The 18,582-nt window shown below is 39.8% G+C and overlaps 1 protein-coding gene and 1 non-coding gene across 4 annotated transcripts in view; both read left to right on the forward strand.

The window, feature by feature from the left end:
* The window catches only part of CTNND2 (catenin delta 2), a 1,127,175-nt gene that overhangs the window by 505,288 nt on the left and 603,305 nt on the right, over positions 1-18,582 (forward strand). The gene's annotated exons all lie outside the window — the stretch shown is intronic.
* Positions 16,397-16,469, forward strand: TRNAC-ACA. The gene has a single exon. It is a non-coding gene; the product is annotated as a tRNA-Cys (tRNA).

The following is an 18,582-nucleotide window of genomic DNA, read 5'->3' on the forward strand; positions in this document are numbered from 1 at the left end:
GCAGGCGTCCTTCCGTTCTCCCGAAGGAGAGGAGACACTGAGGCCTCCCCGGTCGGATCTTAGAAGCCTAGGCAAAATTAGTAAGCTTGGTGGGTTCCGTGCTCCAGATGGAAGCTCAGCCAGAGTTTGAGAGAGAGAGCGACATGGGGAGACCAGTATTTCGAGAAACTGATCCCAAGTCTTTATTTTCCATGGTCTACTTTTATACACTGAGATGTTATGCAAAAGTCACGTGGGGTCAGCAGTCCTGACTTTTATCAAAGTCAGGTGCTTCATACAAATGTATACAGAGGTCTTAGGGGTGTTACATCATCTTCTGGCCAGGGGGCCTGCTGACAATTTATGACCCTCTCCTTGTGACAGCGGTCAGTCAACCAGGACACTTATTTCTCCAGGGGTGATTATTCTTAAAAAAGACTCCACCTTCCGAAGGTACCAGATAAAGTTACATTCCTATAGGGTGAGGGTGTAGTGGGTTTTAATTAAGGAAATAATTTACTTAGCCTAAGGTCTAATGTGATTTATATCAAAGGTTAATACTTATTTCTTCTATATATTCATTAATGTGTGTAAGGGCAGGGGATGTGGAGACTTAGCCACAAACATTGGCTCAACAAATGAAAAACCCTTCACCAATACAATTTCTAATCAGCCCACTATACTTATACTAATGGATTTCTAACTTTTCTAAGGAACCTGTTTTTAGAAGGTTTAAAGCATCTCGTACCTCTCACAGTTGGGAGGCTGTGAGCAATCACATGTGGCCGGACAAGCCTGTCAGGCAGGCTAGAGAACCTTCAGAGGAGTTTGTAGGTTAAAACACTCTTGTCACGCCCAGGAGTTTTTATTAACTGGAGCTCTACGTTAACTCCTTCTCCGAAAGAGGTGGTGGGGGACAGCCCCCCGTAAAGTCAGAGGTGTAGGTGAGAGCACAAAGTAGTAAAGTAGGCAGGCTCTGGTTATGGGGGTAGATGCTCGAGGATTTCCAGGGGGACTCCTGAGGCTCGATCCCGCCTTTGCGTATGTCGAGCCTCCTTCCTCATGACCTTTGCCACGGGCGGAGGCCCTCATGCCGGCTCCCGGCATTTATTGAGTCCCTGCCAGTAGTCAGGTGCAGTGGTCTGAACTGTGGGCACCCAGACACCATTGGCAACTCCCTAGAAGAAGCAGGAGTTGAGTAACAAGGAGTTGTGAGCGAGCAGAAAATAATAAGCTGAAACAGAGGACCTTGGTTTGCATCCATGACGCCACCACTCAAGAAGGAGAAAAGCAAGTCGTCAGAGAAAGAGAAGAAAACCCAACCCAATAGCACAGGAACCAGGGTGGGCGCCCATGTCGGTACTCTGGGAAATTCCTCAACTGAAAAAGCCTGAGGAGTTTAATTTAGGGGTCATGAATTCCCTTCATGGAAACAACCCTATATGATTTTTTGAAGGATTACAGACTGCAAATGTGGAGCTGTAGGTGGACAAATATACTTAGAATTTGGGGCATGAATGAAAAACAGATATGAGAGGATGACCTAAGGGAGAAGCCAAAATGAGAATAGGTTTTGTTTTAGGTCTCTGCCTCAGAATGGTGGCTCAGTTAGTAAAGAATCTGCCTGCAATGGAGGAGACCTGGGTTTGATCCCTGTATCGGAAAGATGCCCTGAAGAAGGGAATGGCAACCCACACCAGTATTCTTGCCTAGGAAATCCCATGGACAGACGAGCCTGATGGGCTACAGCCCATGGGGTTGCAAAGAGTCAGACAAGACTGAGCAACTAACACTTTCAGGATTTGGGGAGTTTTCCTTTTTGTCTTCTGACTCCACAACCTGAGCAAAGGAGAGAGTAGAGCAGGATGGAGGCTCTCAGTGCTGTCTGATTCAAACAGAAAAGCACAAATATGGTACATGCATACATTAGGCTTTTTATTTTAACATCAACTATGTAAGTGTGGATTTCTTTGCTAACTGTTGCTGAGGAGCTGGGTCTTTTCTTTGCATGACGGCCTCTGATTGCATTGCCTCACTGACCATTCTGTAACATTCATACCCCTGATACAGCCCTTCCCCTGCCAGTTCTGGTGTCTTTAAAGAGAAGCAGACTTAGCATTGCTTGTGGAGCAGTTTGAATCCAGAGGCCTTCTTGACTGAATTTTAAATTTTATCTTATCGTTCTTTCCATCTTTTGCCACATAAGTGATACAGTAATTTTTTTGATAATACCTTTCCAGAGCATTGAAGCTAGTTTTCTTAGAAACATCAACTCTGTTTTATGGAAATGATTCACCAGTTTATACTCTGACCCAAACCCACTTAGCCTCCAGACAGGAATTAGAAGGAGGAGAAAGAGGATGCGGAGGAGAAGGTAGGGGGAAAAGGGGAGGCTGGAAACATGGACCATTACCCCCTAGGATTTTACAAAAAGAGTGGAAGTGGCCCCACAGAGAGCATGGGGGTTTTGATGGGAGAATGGAATGCTCTGTTTGCATTCTCTGCAGTTACCTTATTCGCATGTAAAAGTTTCAAATAGCAACCAGGAATTCACCTTGTAGAAAATGTTGATTATAAATGTCATGTTTCTGTTGCTGGCTCATTCATATCCTTGGTGCTTTGATAATGATCTTTTAGGATGAGATAATAGTAAAGTCATTTAAATGAAAATAGTGATGTGATATCATTTGGGCAGGTTTTTCTCTGTAAGTGATTTCCATGTTGTGCTATTCTCTGAATGGCCCCCACAAAATAGAATCCTGCAAAGTAGGTATAAGGAGAACTTATGTCAGTTTAGATTTCTTTCCACCTCCTATTCATTAGAGCATTCTGATTTGTTCCATAATTGTCACAAGGTATAAACAAGGCATTGTGGAGGTAAAAGTGCATTTAAGTCAGTTTCAGTTCAGTTCAGTCACTCAGTCGTGTCTGACTCTGCGACCCCATGAACTGCAGCACACCAGGCATCCCTGTCCATCACCAACTCCCGGAGTTTACCCAAACTCATGTCCATAGAGTCTGGGATGCCATCCAACCATCTCATCCTCTGTTGTCCCCTTTTCCTCCTGCCCTCAATCTTTCCCAGCATCAGGGTCTTTTCAAATGAGTCAGCTCTTCGCATCAGGTGGCCAAAGTATTGGAGTTTCAGCTTTAGCATCAGTCCTTCCAATGAACACCCAGGACTGATCTCCTTTAGGATGGACTGGTTGGATCCTCTGTGCAGTCCAAGGGACCCTCAAGAGTCTTCTCCAACACCACAGCTCAAAAGCATCAACTCTTCCGCACTCAGCTTTCTTTATAAGTCAGTTTAAAGAAAGAAAAATAATCTCGAATCTAATTACAAAATACATTGAGATCTTTAATTCTCTCTGACTTGCCTAGAGTTTGGGTGAAAGTTTTCCGTGTTTTCACCCTCATAACTGAAGCTGTCTTTGTGTGAGGTTAACAAACCTGTGGGGATCTGCTGCTTTTGAATGCAAACAATGTCATAAGGTACTTCCTTATGCCATTTGAATTTCTAACAAAGATGCATTTATTGTTGCTTATTTTTGAAATCATGTTATGTCATGGTTGAGAGCTTATGAAATTCATCCAAAAGAAAAGCTGGAAAGCAAAATTTAATGATATGAAAACCTTAAAGAAGTCACCTGTGACATTTGGGTGTCACCTCGGCAATTGATGTTTCAAATGAAGGCAAATATTCCTAAATCGGGCTTCGCTAGTGGCTCACTGGTAAAGAAAATTCTTGTCATTGCAGGAGACGTGGGTTTGATCCCTGGGTCGGGTAAATAATCTGGAGAAGGAAATGGCACCCGACTAGTATTCTAGCCTGGGAGATCCCATGGACAAAGGGGACTGTCGGGCTACAGTCCATGGGGCTGTAAACAGTTGAACATGACTTAGCAACTAACCGACAACAGTATTACCAAATTAAACGGAATAGCCTAAAAGAGCTCATAGTGACAGGTTGTTTTGTCCCAGTAGTGTGTGCATAGAAATTAAGACTGGCAACTCTCACGATGCATGAAAACATACCCATACCTGTTCAGACATTTGATAGCTTGGGAATGATGGTAAGCTGAGTTTTCCGTTAGAACTCATGTCACAAAGAGAGACATGACTGAGCAACTAACACTTATAGTATTAGTACTGCTATATATAAAATAGATAACCAACAAGCACAGGAAACTATACTCAGTATCTTTCAATACGTATAAGGGGAAAGAATCTGAAAAAGAATATATATATATACATATATTTAAAACTGAATAATATATATATTAAAAGTGAATATATGTATTTGAATAAATTAAAAATGAATAAATATATATATATTTATTTAAAACTGAATCATTTTGCTGACACCTGAAACTAGCAACAATATTGCAAATCAACTGTAATTCAATTAAAAAAGTGAAAAGAAATCTAAAGTCTTGTATACACATATAAGTTTTTATATAGCCCACATTTTTTATTTATAAATAATCCACAGTTTTGCTTGGTCTCCACCACTTCCTACAATAGCTAAGTATTATAACTAGCCTGCCACTGTGTAGATCACACAACCAGGACAGCTGACATTAAATTGCTTGACCAGTCTTTCATCTGTCAACTCAGGGCAACCTTCAGCTGAGCTGGTTGTATAGTATGAATTGTGTACAATTTGCTTCCCCCCACAAGATTCCTTGACTTCAGTCTCTTTGAAGAAAGGTATCAGTTTGTTCAGCATCACAGGTCCAGCACCAGAAAAGCTCGGTGCCTTGTTGTTGCTCAGTCACTAAGTTGTGTGCAGCTCTTTATGACCCCATGGAGTGCAGTTTGCCGGGCTTCCCTGTCCTTCACTCTCTTCCAGAGTTTGCTCAAACTCACGTCCATTGAGTTGGTGATACCATCCAACCTCTGAGACTGGTGATACCAATCTCATCCTCTGTTTTCCCCTTCTCCTCCTGCCCTCAATCTTTCCCAGCATCAGGGTCTTTCCCAGTGACTCAGATCTTTGCATCATGTGGCTAGGGTATTGGAGCTTCAGCTTCAGTATCAGTACTTTCAATAGATATTTAGGTTGACTTCCTTTAGGATTGACTGGTTTGATCTCCTTGCTGTCCAACAGTAGGTGCATAATAAGTATTTGTTGAAACTATGAGTATAACATTTACTTCCAAATTGTGTTACAAGCCCATTTCAGTGTCTAGAAGCAGGGCTTCAATGCTTTCTCTTTTTGGCGAGCTTGGATAATCCTTAGGCAGGTGAGAGGCCAGGAGTGGGAGCTCTTGCCAGGAGCATAGATTCTACAGTGCCATTGCCCTGGAGCAGTAGGGGTCTTGTCTGTAAAGTGTCCATCTTGGAGGCATCTGCCTTCTTGGAGCACAGAAATCTCTGGGGCTTCTTCTAGATTCCCAGGAATGGGTTCAAGAGGGCTGCAAAGAAGTGAGTCTATTGAGTACAAGAGCTGTTAGATTTTATGCTCTTCTGTTACGTTGGCTAAGCTTATAAGCGCAGTATTTTAACAAGTTGTCTAACAAAAGATTAAATCATCAGATAATGAATGAGTGATCAGATAACCCAGCTCCTTCAGTGACTCCACTAGAGTCCTCTGTGCTTTTAAAGAGTTTCAAAATATGCTTGAGAAGCACAGAAATGTCAACAACAAGAAAGCTCAATGAGAGAGATATCCAAAGGCAGTTGTTGATTAATTTCACAACATGAGGTGCTGACAGCTGACATTGTTTATGTTCTGCCAGATGCTGACCTCACTTCAGGGTTCATTAGGTTTTGTCTATAGAAGTGATAATAATAATCTTTAGTTTCTCTGAGTTGCAGATTTGAAGTCTACCTGAGAGAGTTCAGAAAAAATCAGTTTCATTTTTGTTCTTCAGATAAGGTTATAATCAACTTTGAGATGCATTTAATATTGCATACTTCACAACCTGGTGTTCAATATCTATGTTAGACTATGTAGCTCTTGGAGGGGTAAGCTGGTTGATATATAGGATGACGGAATCATGATGGGTACATGAAGGATTCCTTTTTCCTGTGACTATCCGTTTCACAGGGTTTTGTTTTTTTGTTTTTTGTTTTTAAACTGTTTGGTGTATTTATCAGTTTTCAGTACCAGATAAGCACACAGTTCTGGAGAAGTTGACATTGTACATGACCAAGAGTGGGAAAGGGTGGGTATTCTCATGCCATTGTCGATAGAGAGACTATCTTGGTTTACGTTGTGATGAGTTGTTTTCCTCAATCCGAAAACTGATTACTTGTCTTAAAAACTGGTATGCACTTACTGGGAATGATCAATGAGATTTCTTTAAGTTCAACTTCAGCCAATATGTAAAACCTGACCATTGACTGGGGACAGTGCTCTGCACTTCCAAGCCTCTTGTCCCAATAACACTTTCACGCAATGTGGAATGCATTTTCTTACAGCCCACCTGTTCTTCAAACAGATCTCATGCAAGAAAATGTGAGTTGCTTTTTCAAGAAAGGCTTGTTCCTTAGAAGAGTAATGAATCAGTGAAATAGTGAAAACATGTACCTTATAAAAAGAGGAAGAATGTTCAGATTGAAAGATAAAAATATGTCTTCCATTGATTCTACTCTCCAAGAGTGAAGAGATTCTCGTAGACTCTTGCTCCCTTTGAGATTAAACAGAATAAAGCAAAAAATAAACACGACTTGTCTCTAATTCTCAAATCTTAGGGACTCATGGGATAGAGGAAGAAATTCAGTGAGAGTACAAAGAAATTATTGACCAAATCCAGAATGTGGGAGAGTCTTCAAGAAAAAAAATAATAAAGTGTTTTAAAAAAACCAATTCATAAAAAGAGAATTCAGGAAAGGAATATTATTAATGAATAGAAGAGACTTAACAAGTAAATTCAATATGCAAATTTTTGAATCCTGATTTGAACAAGCCAGCTGTTAAGAAAAATCTTCAAGATGAGAAAATTTAATATGAATTTGGAATTATATGACAGGAGGAGAGATTTCTATTAATTGGCCTGGAAATTTCTACTAATTGGGATAATGGTATATGCTTATCATCTAGAAATGCACATTGCAGATTTCATGGATGAAAGAGTAGGATGTCATAGTTGTGTTTTAAAATACTTCAGCCAAAAAAGTGAAGGAGGGGGAATAGATGAAACAGAGTAGCCAGAGGTTGACAGTTATTGAAAGCTGAGTAAGAGATACACCCCAGCATAGTAAATTTCCCTCTAAATACTTCTGAATGTTTGAAATAAACCAGAAGCAAATTGACAAACAGTAATCCTGTAGTGGTCTGGCCTCTCTCCAGGGTTTTAACCGCCACTGAGCCTACAGGGCAATGAAGAATGAGATGGACAAAACAGGAAAAATTATTCTCAGTTAGAATGTGGACAAGATCAGAGCTCTTATTCTGGAGACCATGAACTCATAAGGTGTTCATGGATGGGGGTTTTAGAATGGTCTGAACTCCCTGTAAGTATACACCAAATTTTGATTTGAATTTTTTTTTTTCTGGAGAGGCATCTAGGCTTCACTAGATCCTGAGAGGTATCATAACTCACAAAATTTGAGATACACTAGTTTGCAGCACTTCCAAAGCCTGTTTCAACTCTAAAATTCTGTAAATGCATATACGAAGAGCAAGAAATTTAGCTGTCCTATTTTAAGAACTCTCGGCACAGTGTAACTGGCTCTTGATTTCAAAAACTCCGCATCTTAATGTATTTAAATTCATAGGAGAGTAGAATGTTTAAGAGCCATCAGATACATTAAAAAAAAAGTCACATCTAGATCTTAAGACTGGTTCAGTAAGTAATACAATGTCCAAGTATATCAATGTAATTTTTTTCTCTTTTAGGGCACCTTTCATTGTCATCCTGGAGTCTATGCAGTAAAATCTCATTGTTAAAAGATTTGCTTCAACAAAACCCCTTAAGAAGTGGGAAGCATTATAGCAACATAAAAATCCCCCAGTTATACACAAGGGAGTGATGCGATAGCTCTAAGTGCCAGCATCTTATTGGCTATAAAGACATGTGCTGGAAGAGATGGAGATTTCTCTAAACTGGCGACTGAGATTGTGTATGTGCAGCTGCTCTAAACGGTTCTCTTTTGCCACCGAATTTTACTGATATCCTTCCCGTTGAGTACAATAATCTGGCAGGAAATCTGAAATATTCTGTAGAATGGGTTTGCAATAAAGCCGGAGCAGCGCAGTCAGTGGTAGCAGCCCAGTTTAATTCAGTTACAAAGTCAGGGTCTAACTAGACCTCATATAGTGTTAGCCTCAAAGATAGTGCTTCACATGCTGTCTAGGCTCCTAGATGTTATTTCTCTGTTGCTTCTTCTGTTGTCCAGAGTGGAGCAAATGAGCGTGTGTCTGTGTGCATGTGTATGTGTGTGTCTGTGTGTTTTTAAGCACATCTGTGCTTGTGTGTTCACGGTGGGGGTAGATAATGAGGGCATTTTTCACATTAAAACTTTGTGTCAGCTATTGCTGCAACAAACCTGCGTCATGAACTCAGTAGATTATAATGCCAGGCATTATGTGCACATCACAGTTATGCACATCTCTTTTGTCAAGTTCTTGGCTGAGTGGCCTTATTCATGCAGTTTGCTGACTGTGCTGGCCTACTGGCTGCAGGCAGGTTCTGATCAGCTTGCTCTGTGGGCCTAGGATGAAGGGTTGTGTCCGGGCGGGTCACCACACCCTCTGATACTCACCTCCCCTCCTCTTTCATCAGGTCACCTGGCCAAGTTCCAAGTCAGCGGGGCATGGAAGCCTTCTCCACCTCAGTGAGATGGGAAGGAATTCCAATTTCCTGGAAGATAATCTAACACCATAAAAACATTTTCTTACAATATTACATAAGTATCTCATTAATTTTTCTTGCTCAATGTATGGGTAGTTTCTGACATTAAAATACGGGTTTTATGGGTGATTCACACATACAAACCAATATCTAAAATAAACAGCTCCCTGATCTAGTAGGAGTCACCTATCTTTTATTTTCTAATATAGAATTCTACCATCCTTTGGAGACACTCCTTATTCTCACCCCTAAGTATGCAATTTTTTACATACTTTTGCCTTGTCACTCCTCCCCCACTCTCTACCTTCAGCAAGTCTTTCAGTTTTCCTAAATTGCGCCAAGCTCTTCTGTGCCTCAGGGCCTTTGCATACACCATCCTCTCTTCTCTACCCATAATTCTTTGCCTCCTAGACATCTGCTTATCAGTCCTGTCTCAGCTTAAATGCCACTCCCAAAGTGGTCCTCAGTGACCATTGAATCTGATTTCACCCTCCTTAAGCTTGGAGCGCCCTTTCTTCATGTCCCATCATAGTTTCTATTTACATAGTTTTTTATGTGCTCTCCCCTTTTGTGTTAGATGAAAAGTGTCATTGATGCAAAAGTGGTGGCATCTTTTTTCTCCTTTCTTTAGAAGCACCTAGCCTGGTACTGAAAAAGATAGTATTCTAATGAATGAGCAAACGCAATTTGAACCTGGAGGAGAGGGGATTTCCTCTTCACAAATGTGTTGACCTTAGTAAGCTTGGTGACACGTAGACAGACTAGCCCCAGCTCTAGTGGTTAGAGAAGCCTCCATCCGTCCCCAGTGACTTGATTCTTCTGCGCCCCTGTTCACCTCCTTCTGTCCTTGCGTGCTCTGACTGTGTGTTGGGAGTAGTAAGGCAGTGGGTGCAAAGGTTTGGGCTCAAAGCTGGAGGTGGTCAGGCTCAGACATCCAGGGCAGGCTGCTCTCTTTCTTCCTTCCTGAGTGTGGAGCCCACCCCACTCTCAGACACCCGCAAACTTATTAGAGCCCTTGTCACACCGCACTTTCTGCTCATCTCGTCCAAATAGTGTGCCTAGACCCTGAGTCCAGTAATACTGGGATTTATGGCAAGAGGTGTTTTGCCTATGAGTTTTATGGTACCCATTCTTACATTTAGGCCTTTAATCCATTTTGAATTTATTTTTGTATGTGGTGTTAGAGAATATTATAATTTCACTATTTTACATATCGTTGGTCAGTTTTCCCAGTACTATTTATTCAAGAGACTGTCAGTCTTAAAAAGAATGATACAAATGAACTTATTTAGAAAACAGAAATAGACTCACAGACATAGAAAACAAATGTATGGTTCTCAAAGGGGAAGGGATAGGGGAATTAGGAGTTTGAGATTAACAGATACACAGTACCGTACATAAGGTAGATAAACAGCAAGGACCTACTATATGGCACAGAAAACTATATCTTGTAAAAACCTTTCATTGAAAAGCATCTGAACAAGAATATACATACCTAACTGAATCACTTTGCTGTACACCTGAAACTAACACATGTTGTAAATCAACTAGAAGTCAATTGAAAGCTGTTTGATTTGAAAAAACAAAGTAATACTATGAATGGGACAGGGAACTAATGATCATGTATAACACTGTGAGAAAGTGAATTTGGAATTCTAACACCTGGCTAAGTAAAGGGCTTTTGGAATATGGTACTTAAACAAAGACTTCTCTCTGGACTGAGTTTCCTCTGCTTGCACTAATGGAGGCATCTGTGTCTCCCCAGATTATACAGACCTCTCCCCAGTTTATCATGGAGATACATAGTGTTTCATCCAAGTACCTAACATCGGTGGTGGAGGACTTTGAAAACCCTGACTGCATTTTCTGATGGAATGCAAAATGCCAGCAGTTGCGTCCACTGGAACAAATCTATTTTATGCGTTTTGGGCTTAAAGAGCAGCTTTGATGGTATTAGCCCCATGAAGAAATCAGACAATAAAACCCTTGTGACCTGAATCACTGCTGGGGTGAAAACCACATATACTCTCATTGTGACAGTTCTGACCGTGAACAGTTTGGAAACCAGGGTTGCGTGGTACCCGCCTGAGAGAGAAATGAGACAGCTGAACCTGGCCTGACTGTTTGAAACCTACTCTTTCCTCCTGGTCCTGAGGTTAACACACAAGCTTTCTTGGTCCCCACTATTTTTCATGTCTCGTAGCAACAACATCAGATAACTAAACCTCAAAAATTAGCCTTGGCAGAATAGTCATGGAGCTATTTTATCCAGGTAAGGAGAGACACACAAGGAGGCATTTGGGGATTACTTAACGTGAGGCTCTAAGTTTAGAATTATTGTGATGAAGGATGCTGAGTGAGTGAATTAATAAGGAAGGGCCATGAGGCAGGGTATAGGGTGAGGAGAGGAGAGAAATGGTAAGGAAGTTGTAGGAGATGATTCAAGGTGCCATTGGCTTCATGTTTTCTCTTGATGAGAATCATCTTTGAAGTCCTTGGGTTGAGGGGCCATGGAAGAGGTATGTGTGTGCGGCAAGAGGCAGAGGAGAAGCTGGGGATTGGGCTCCTTGCATTTCTGCCCTTTTAAGGCCCCTGGAAGGGAAGTTGGAGTTAGAAATTGGGTGAGTTTCTATTGCAAAAAGCATTTAAGGGCTGAGCTTCATGACTTGGTCTGCAAGGCTTAGGAGAGGCAGCAGTAAGAACTCAGAGGTCCAGAAGCCAAGGATGGAATTCCTGCCATGACTCCTGGAATATGCAGTGTCCAATGAGGGCCTGGGGTGTCCACCCATCACTGGGCAGTGAATGGGTCTGAAGCACTGTGTTGCAGACCTCAAGGGGGCATAATGGTCTCAGCCTAAATCTCGGCTGTACGCTGAAGGGCAGTTCAAGGGCAATGCTAATATTTAAAAAAAGGGTTTAAATCTCAATTTCCTTAAGTCCTTTGGTATTACTCCCATGTCTTACATGGTTGGACACTGTTCCATTAGGCTGCAGGTGCGTTTTGGAAACCCTGCGAGTCTTTGGCATGTGAAGTCATTGATTTGAATTAGATAATTATTTTATTTCTTTTTAGATAATTATTTTAAAGGAATCCAATAAATAGTGTGAATATCAGTAGTGCTACTGAATATTCCTTAAGATAACTAACTGTTCAGTTAAGTGAATGAATTGACATTTAGCATACTGTGATTATTATTTCAATTTATTAAAATATTTTGATAAATGAGTAAAACCTTTTGACTCAAAAAAGATTTCTGATTTCAAGTCATTAAGTGAAGTCATTAAAAAATCATGGAACCTATTCTTATTCTAATTATTGATTAGACTACAGTAGGTAAGTTATTTCTTTAGAAGTATTAGTTGCTTCAATGTTTAAAGCAAATTAATTCCTTAGGAACAAAAGAAATTGTAAAGAACTCAGAGGAAAAAAAGAAATTTGGCCCCTACTCTACTTAGACAGTGGGATTAGTAAAAGGATATTCACAAATATGAGAAATAATCAATGATGAAATGAGACTTGAAGTCTAAATGGAATGCTGAGTACAGAAAATGTGTGTGATCTTTCCTAGTCTTTTGTTCAGTAGAATAAAAATTACTTTTTATTGCCCCAATTGGTATGATAAGCATAGTACTAATATGTCTGACCTCAATAAAACTCAGAACATTTCTCCATTTCTAGAATGGATCTTTTCTACTGCTGTATTAACGTTTGGAAAAATTACTTCGTATCAATGAGTCTTTCTGAAACCTATCAACAAGAGTGGGAGCCATCTAAGTAAGAAATCCCAACATAACAAAATTGCTTATGATGCTGAAATGTTCCGGCATTTCATTCCCTGCTTCTCCTGCCTTTGCAGGCTTTCAGGAGACAGTATATGCTTCGTGGGAGAGCAACCAAAAGGTGGCAGCATCTCTTTGAAAATTATTTCCATTTATTTCATGGCCATATTTCTTTTCAAAAGGCTACTCCCACAGAGTTGAGCCATGTTGTAATATGCCTTATAGAGCAGAAAGCTCCCTTCCTTTGCAAATGAAATGAATACAGTGACAGCTGTTGACACAATGAAGCTTCAAAAAATGTTTACTTCAAATGAAGACTTATCCTTCTTTTTAGCCAACTGATCCATCATGTCTGATGACATAGCAACAAACCCACATCTTCTTGAGGATCAGAAAATATTCATGGAGTCACCTAACATTAACAATGACTATTAGTTATCAACTGGAAGATTGAGAATCTTGTCAGGATATTATGAAAACTAATATATTCCTAAAAACCACAAATTGATCATTGATTCCTGAAGGGTGGCCATTGAATAAACAATTCTTTAAATATTTTTCTTTAAGCACAAATCCTATCAGTATTTTTTATAAAAAGTTTTAAATCACTGTGATATTTGGCACTTGTTTAATGTTATGTATTTTAAAATTTATTTTAAGAAATAATTCATACATCTGTAAATCTAAATTCTCAACCACAAATTTACCTAAAGATAAATCCTAGTTTAATACTTATCAGATTGTTAACATTTTTTTTATAATGAAGACTTATAGAGGATATTAGCAAAGCCAAATTCAGAATTTTTCTTAAGATAGTAGTTGCTCTTCTGAAGTAAGGCAATATGGAAAACCTCATTGATTCAGATAAAGTCTGAAGATTAGTATTGTGTTAAATGAAATTTCATTACTGTTAAGTACTTGTAGTTAAACTAAAGTAAGCTAAGTAAGGCAACTGCTCATGTCAGGGTCTTAAATATATATACATATATATATATATATCTGTGTATATATATATGATATGCACACACATTTTAGATAGATAACAATGATTTCTAGACCATTAGATTGTCAGCTCCATTAAAGCAGTGATATTGTACTTTTCTGTATTTTGCACAGATGTGTAGAGCATGGAAATGCCATATTATATAAGATCACAGTAAACATTAAAATCAATGTATCTCTTTAAGGAGTTAAATGATGAAAAAGTGACCTTAAAGATCAGAGATTTTCTGATATGTTTTAATCTTGAGTTTCTAGTGAAATCTTCCTCGGAAGCCCAGTCTGTAACTCAGCCCAGAGAGATGGGCTTTCAAGTTGCTTGCTGGCTGTGAGCCCGAGGGTCTCACATCCTCCCTCTGTACCCCAGACACCCCCAAGACTTGGGCCTCCAGACTCTGCAGACCTTAGGTTGAATGACTGTTGTTGTCCAACACCTTAACCAAATCCCTTTGTTTTCCAAATGGTAAGCCAGGATTTAATCACCTAACAAGCAAGTGGTTCAAAACTATTGAGGTCTGTAACTCAAACCCAATCATTGTAAGAACAACTGTGTAAATCAAAACCTATATTTCTTTTTATATTACTGTAGTTTATATTGGTCTTTTTTTTTTCATTAAAAAAAAAAAGCCAGCAGAAAACAGACAAACTCTAGATATAAATATAGATGTAGCTATATAGGGCTTCCCAGGTGTCTCCAGGGTGGTAAAAAACCCTCCTGCCAATGCAGGAAACATAAGAGATGCCAGTTAGATCCCTAGGTCAGGAAGATCTTTGGAGAAGGGCATGGCAACCCACTCCAGTATTCTTGCCTGGAGAATCCTATGGATAGAAGAGCCTGATGGACTACAGTCTGACTTGGATGCGACTGAAGTTTAGCATGCATGCACGCATAGCTATATAGACATAGATACAGGTATCAGAAAAGTCAATACACAGAAAGCACATATATAGGCATACTATATATATATATATATATATATATATATATATATATATGGGCTTCCCTGGTAGCTCAGACAGTAAAGAATCTGTCTGCCAATTCAAGAGACCCCAGTTCAATCCCTGGGTTAGGAAGATCCCCTGGAGAAGGGAATGGCAACCCACTCCAGTATTCTTGCCTAGAGAATTGCATGGACAGACTCACTCATATATGTGTATACATTTTCTGATATTACACATACCTATAAATGTGTGAATAAAACTTGCCTAGCACTGAAACATCAAGAAATTAAGAATGGACAGCATTCTGTAGTGGAAAGAACACCAGTCAAGAATCTAGTTTGCCACATGGGGTCATACCAGATTCATCTTTAAACCTGTTCAAGCCTTGAAGAACTTTTCTCTTTTAAAAAGCAAAGTAAAAATACCTACTCAACTGCCCTGATTGTAGAGATTGCAAGTGTGTCTTGCTAATATTGTAAAACGTTATGGATGTGTGCAAGAGAGATGTGTTGCGAGACTTGAGGTAGCTATCCAAGTGCTATACCCAGCTTCCATTTCACACACGAAGATCCCCAACAGCTTATTTCAGGATTCCTCACATTGCAAAGGTTGTGATCATTTTTGACAGCTGTCCTTGTTCTTTTTGAAAATATTTTTGCTAAGCAAGCTCTCATGCATGAAATAGCAGTATTTTGGTGGCAGCAAAGTGTCTACAGAGAGCCAAATGTTCGATGGTAATTAGAAAGAATGCGTCACAAGTAGTTGCTGAGTTGCTAGATTCTTTCCTAAATATGTTACTTAAAGCACTGACTGGATATCTGCTTGGCAATCAGACTTGTCATAGTAGCATCTTTGCATTTTGGCATCAGCAATGGCTTCCAGAGTTGTCCCTGCCGCCCCCATCCCTCACCCACACACACACAGGGAACCAGTGTGCTTGGAAAGAGGAGGGAATTAACAGGATGAGGGCTGGAGAGATCCTGCATCCTTCTAGAGCATCTAGTTGTAGAAGTGATGTTCGACATTTCTTACTTCCTAGGAGGCAGGAGAGGATTAAGATTGTGTGCCCCAAAGCCAGACTGCCTGCATTGAAATCCCAGCTCTGCCTCTTCCTAGCTCTGGGGACCTGAAAAAAAAAAGTTTTTAACTTCTCTATGCCTCAGTTTGTTCCTGCATATTTGGGAGATGGTATTAGTAATATTCTAATCTCCTAGAGTGATTAAAAAGATGATTGAGATAGCACATGGAAAGCCCTTATAATAGTGCCTGGTATCCACTCCGTCAGAGTTGTTCAACTGTTTTCACTTAATATAATAAATGATCCATCCCATTATACATTCCAAATCCTGTCATTAATGTGAAAGTGGAGGCTTCCCCAAGGGCCTGGACGTGGCTGGGCATCATTGGGGAAGCTATGTATCGATATTATCAAGACAGGTGAATTCTAGGTGGATTATCATAATTGTGTAGGACCATGGAATTTAATGGCAACCCACTCCAGTATTCTTACCTGGAGAATCCCATGGACAGAGGAGCTTTGTGGGCTACAGTCCACGGGTCGCAAAGAGTCGGACACGACTGAGCGACTTCACTTTCATGGAATTTAAAAAGCCGCAGGCCTTCTAAAAATATACTCTACCTTTGCAAAAGCCTGGAAATTAATAGTCACATTCATTAATTTTACTTACTTTTTTATTTTTTAATAATGGCTGCAGTTTCTATCATCAGCAGTCTCTTATGTTTTTATTTTAATGTGTGTTCTTCTGAATATTTCCTTTCAAGGAGGGCGTTTGCTTGAAATTATTAATATTCAGGATTTCTGATTAACTTCTGATCATGCATCCTGATATATTTATTAACATTGAATAATGTGAGGTTACAGATACATAAGGACTTCCCTGGTGGCTCAGATGGTAAAGCGTCTGCCTACAATGCAGGAGACCTGGGTTCGATCCCCGGGTCAGGAAGATCCTCTGGAGAAGGAAATGGCAACCCACTCCAGTACCCTTGCCTGGAAAATCCCATGGACGGAGGAGTGTGGTAGACTACAGTCCATGGGGTCGCAAAGAGTCGGACACGACTGAGCGACTTTCACTTTCACAGATACATAAGCAATGAAAAATCAAAATTAAAACAGAGAGAGTGTGTGTGTGTCTGTGTGTGTGAGAGAGAGTCTATGTCAATACACGCATTTCTTTTTTGTTTCTTAAAGCTAGCATTTGTTGTCAGGCACAAAAATTAGAATATATAATTTTAAATGAAAAGGCTTGAGATAGTTAAACAGTCCTCATTACATTTGTCTGACATTTTGTGGATCTTTTATATCCCTTGGCTGGTGCCTTGCGCCTGTTTTGTCCAAGTAAATGTGCGATAAATATGCATTGAATTTCAAGAGCTATGGGAAAAATGAAAGCTATGGAAATGAAATCTGTATTTTTAATGTTTATGTTTTATAAATAGAACATAAGGAGTAAAATGCCACACAGTCCTCAAAATATCTTATCATTTTTAATAGGTAAAGCATAATTGTGAACCATTTTTCCATTCTTCGACTTTTGGTATCTGGCTTCAAAAATGTGTGCATCATTATTTTTTTCATGTGGAAATTTTGAAAATCTCAGAGACTGGAGTTTTAAAATATACTGTTGCAAGCTCTGGGTAGAAGAAATTCAACCGTTAACATAATGAATCTAGAGAACGAGATTCTTAGGTAGGGGTTTAGGTTCTGCTTTATTTGGAAGTTTGCACCACACCACCACCAGCATGAATTTGCATCAGGAATTTTGTGCATCTTCAGTGTGGGGTGGGGTTGGTATGGGGCTGTTTGGGAAGTGCTTTCTAGAATAATGAATCTGAGCCATTATAGAGCAGGTGAGCCAGGATGGGTTGAAATAAACACAGCAAACCTAGAACGCAATTTGCAGAGACTGCCTTGTGTGCGTTCACTTAAGTCGTCATTTCACACACAGCTGTGCCTGCAGACGACAAAAATGCTTTCCCCACAACAAATCTAGTTAAAAAGAAAACCCTATAAATAAAACGATAACAATTGACTGTGTGTTAGGGCACCTCGATGAGCAGGCATAGAGGATAAATTGATGCGACTGTAAAAGTTGTGTGGGCAGCTGTGTGCCAATCACTGCATTATTACTCATTGACGTTGCGCTTCTTTGCCTATTTGGTTACATTATCCAGAATGCAGCTCCCGACGCATTCTTTTTGCATTTTACTGGAAGGAAGTAAAACCGTGTGTTGAAAAGCTCCTCTATTCACATGTTTATTTCTATTCAGTGATTTTTGAGAGCACATTTATGGAATTGATAAAAGCAGAATGAGTTGACAGCATAAGAAATTCAAAAGGATTGCCTAATCCAGCCATATTTTTTTATAGCCTAGAGAGCTTTATCTAGAAAAATGATGAAGTGTCTCTGGAGTTTAAAATGAAAGCGTATACAGAGGACTTGAATAGACACTTCATCAGGAGGAATGGGGATCCAAGACAGCACTTGGGAAGAAGGTCACTATTATTAACCATTGGGAGGATGCAAATGGGAGCTATAAGGAGATATCACTGCACACTTATCAGAATGGATAAAATCTAATAACAAACAAACAAACAACCAGCAATGCCAGGAACACAAACTGAAACTTTCACATGTTCCTGGAAGGAGTGCAAAATACTATGGACTCTGGAAAACTCATGGTTTCTTTGTAAGGTTAAATATACGCTTGCCATATAACCGAGAATCAAACATCTGGGTATTTACCCTAGTGAGATGAAAACTCATGTTTATACCAAGAGTGTATATGAGTGTTCACATGTGCTGAGTTGCTTCAGTCGTGTCTGACCCTTTGTGACCCCATGGACTGTAGCCCACCAGGCTCCTCTGTCCGTGGGATTTTCCAGGCAAGAATACTGGAGTGGGTTGCCAGGCCTCTTCCAGAGGATCTTCCCATATGAGTTTTCATGTTAAATTTATTTGTAATAGTTGAAGCTAGAAACAATCCAAATCTCTAACAGCAGATAAATACTGAAACTAAATATCGTACATCCATAGATGGAATACTATTCAGCAGTAAA

Source organism: Bubalus bubalis, chromosome 19 (genome assembly GCF_019923935.1).
Source record: "Bubalus bubalis isolate 160015118507 breed Murrah chromosome 19, NDDB_SH_1, whole genome shotgun sequence".
NCBI lineage: Eukaryota > Metazoa > Chordata > Mammalia > Artiodactyla > Bovidae > Bubalus > Bubalus bubalis.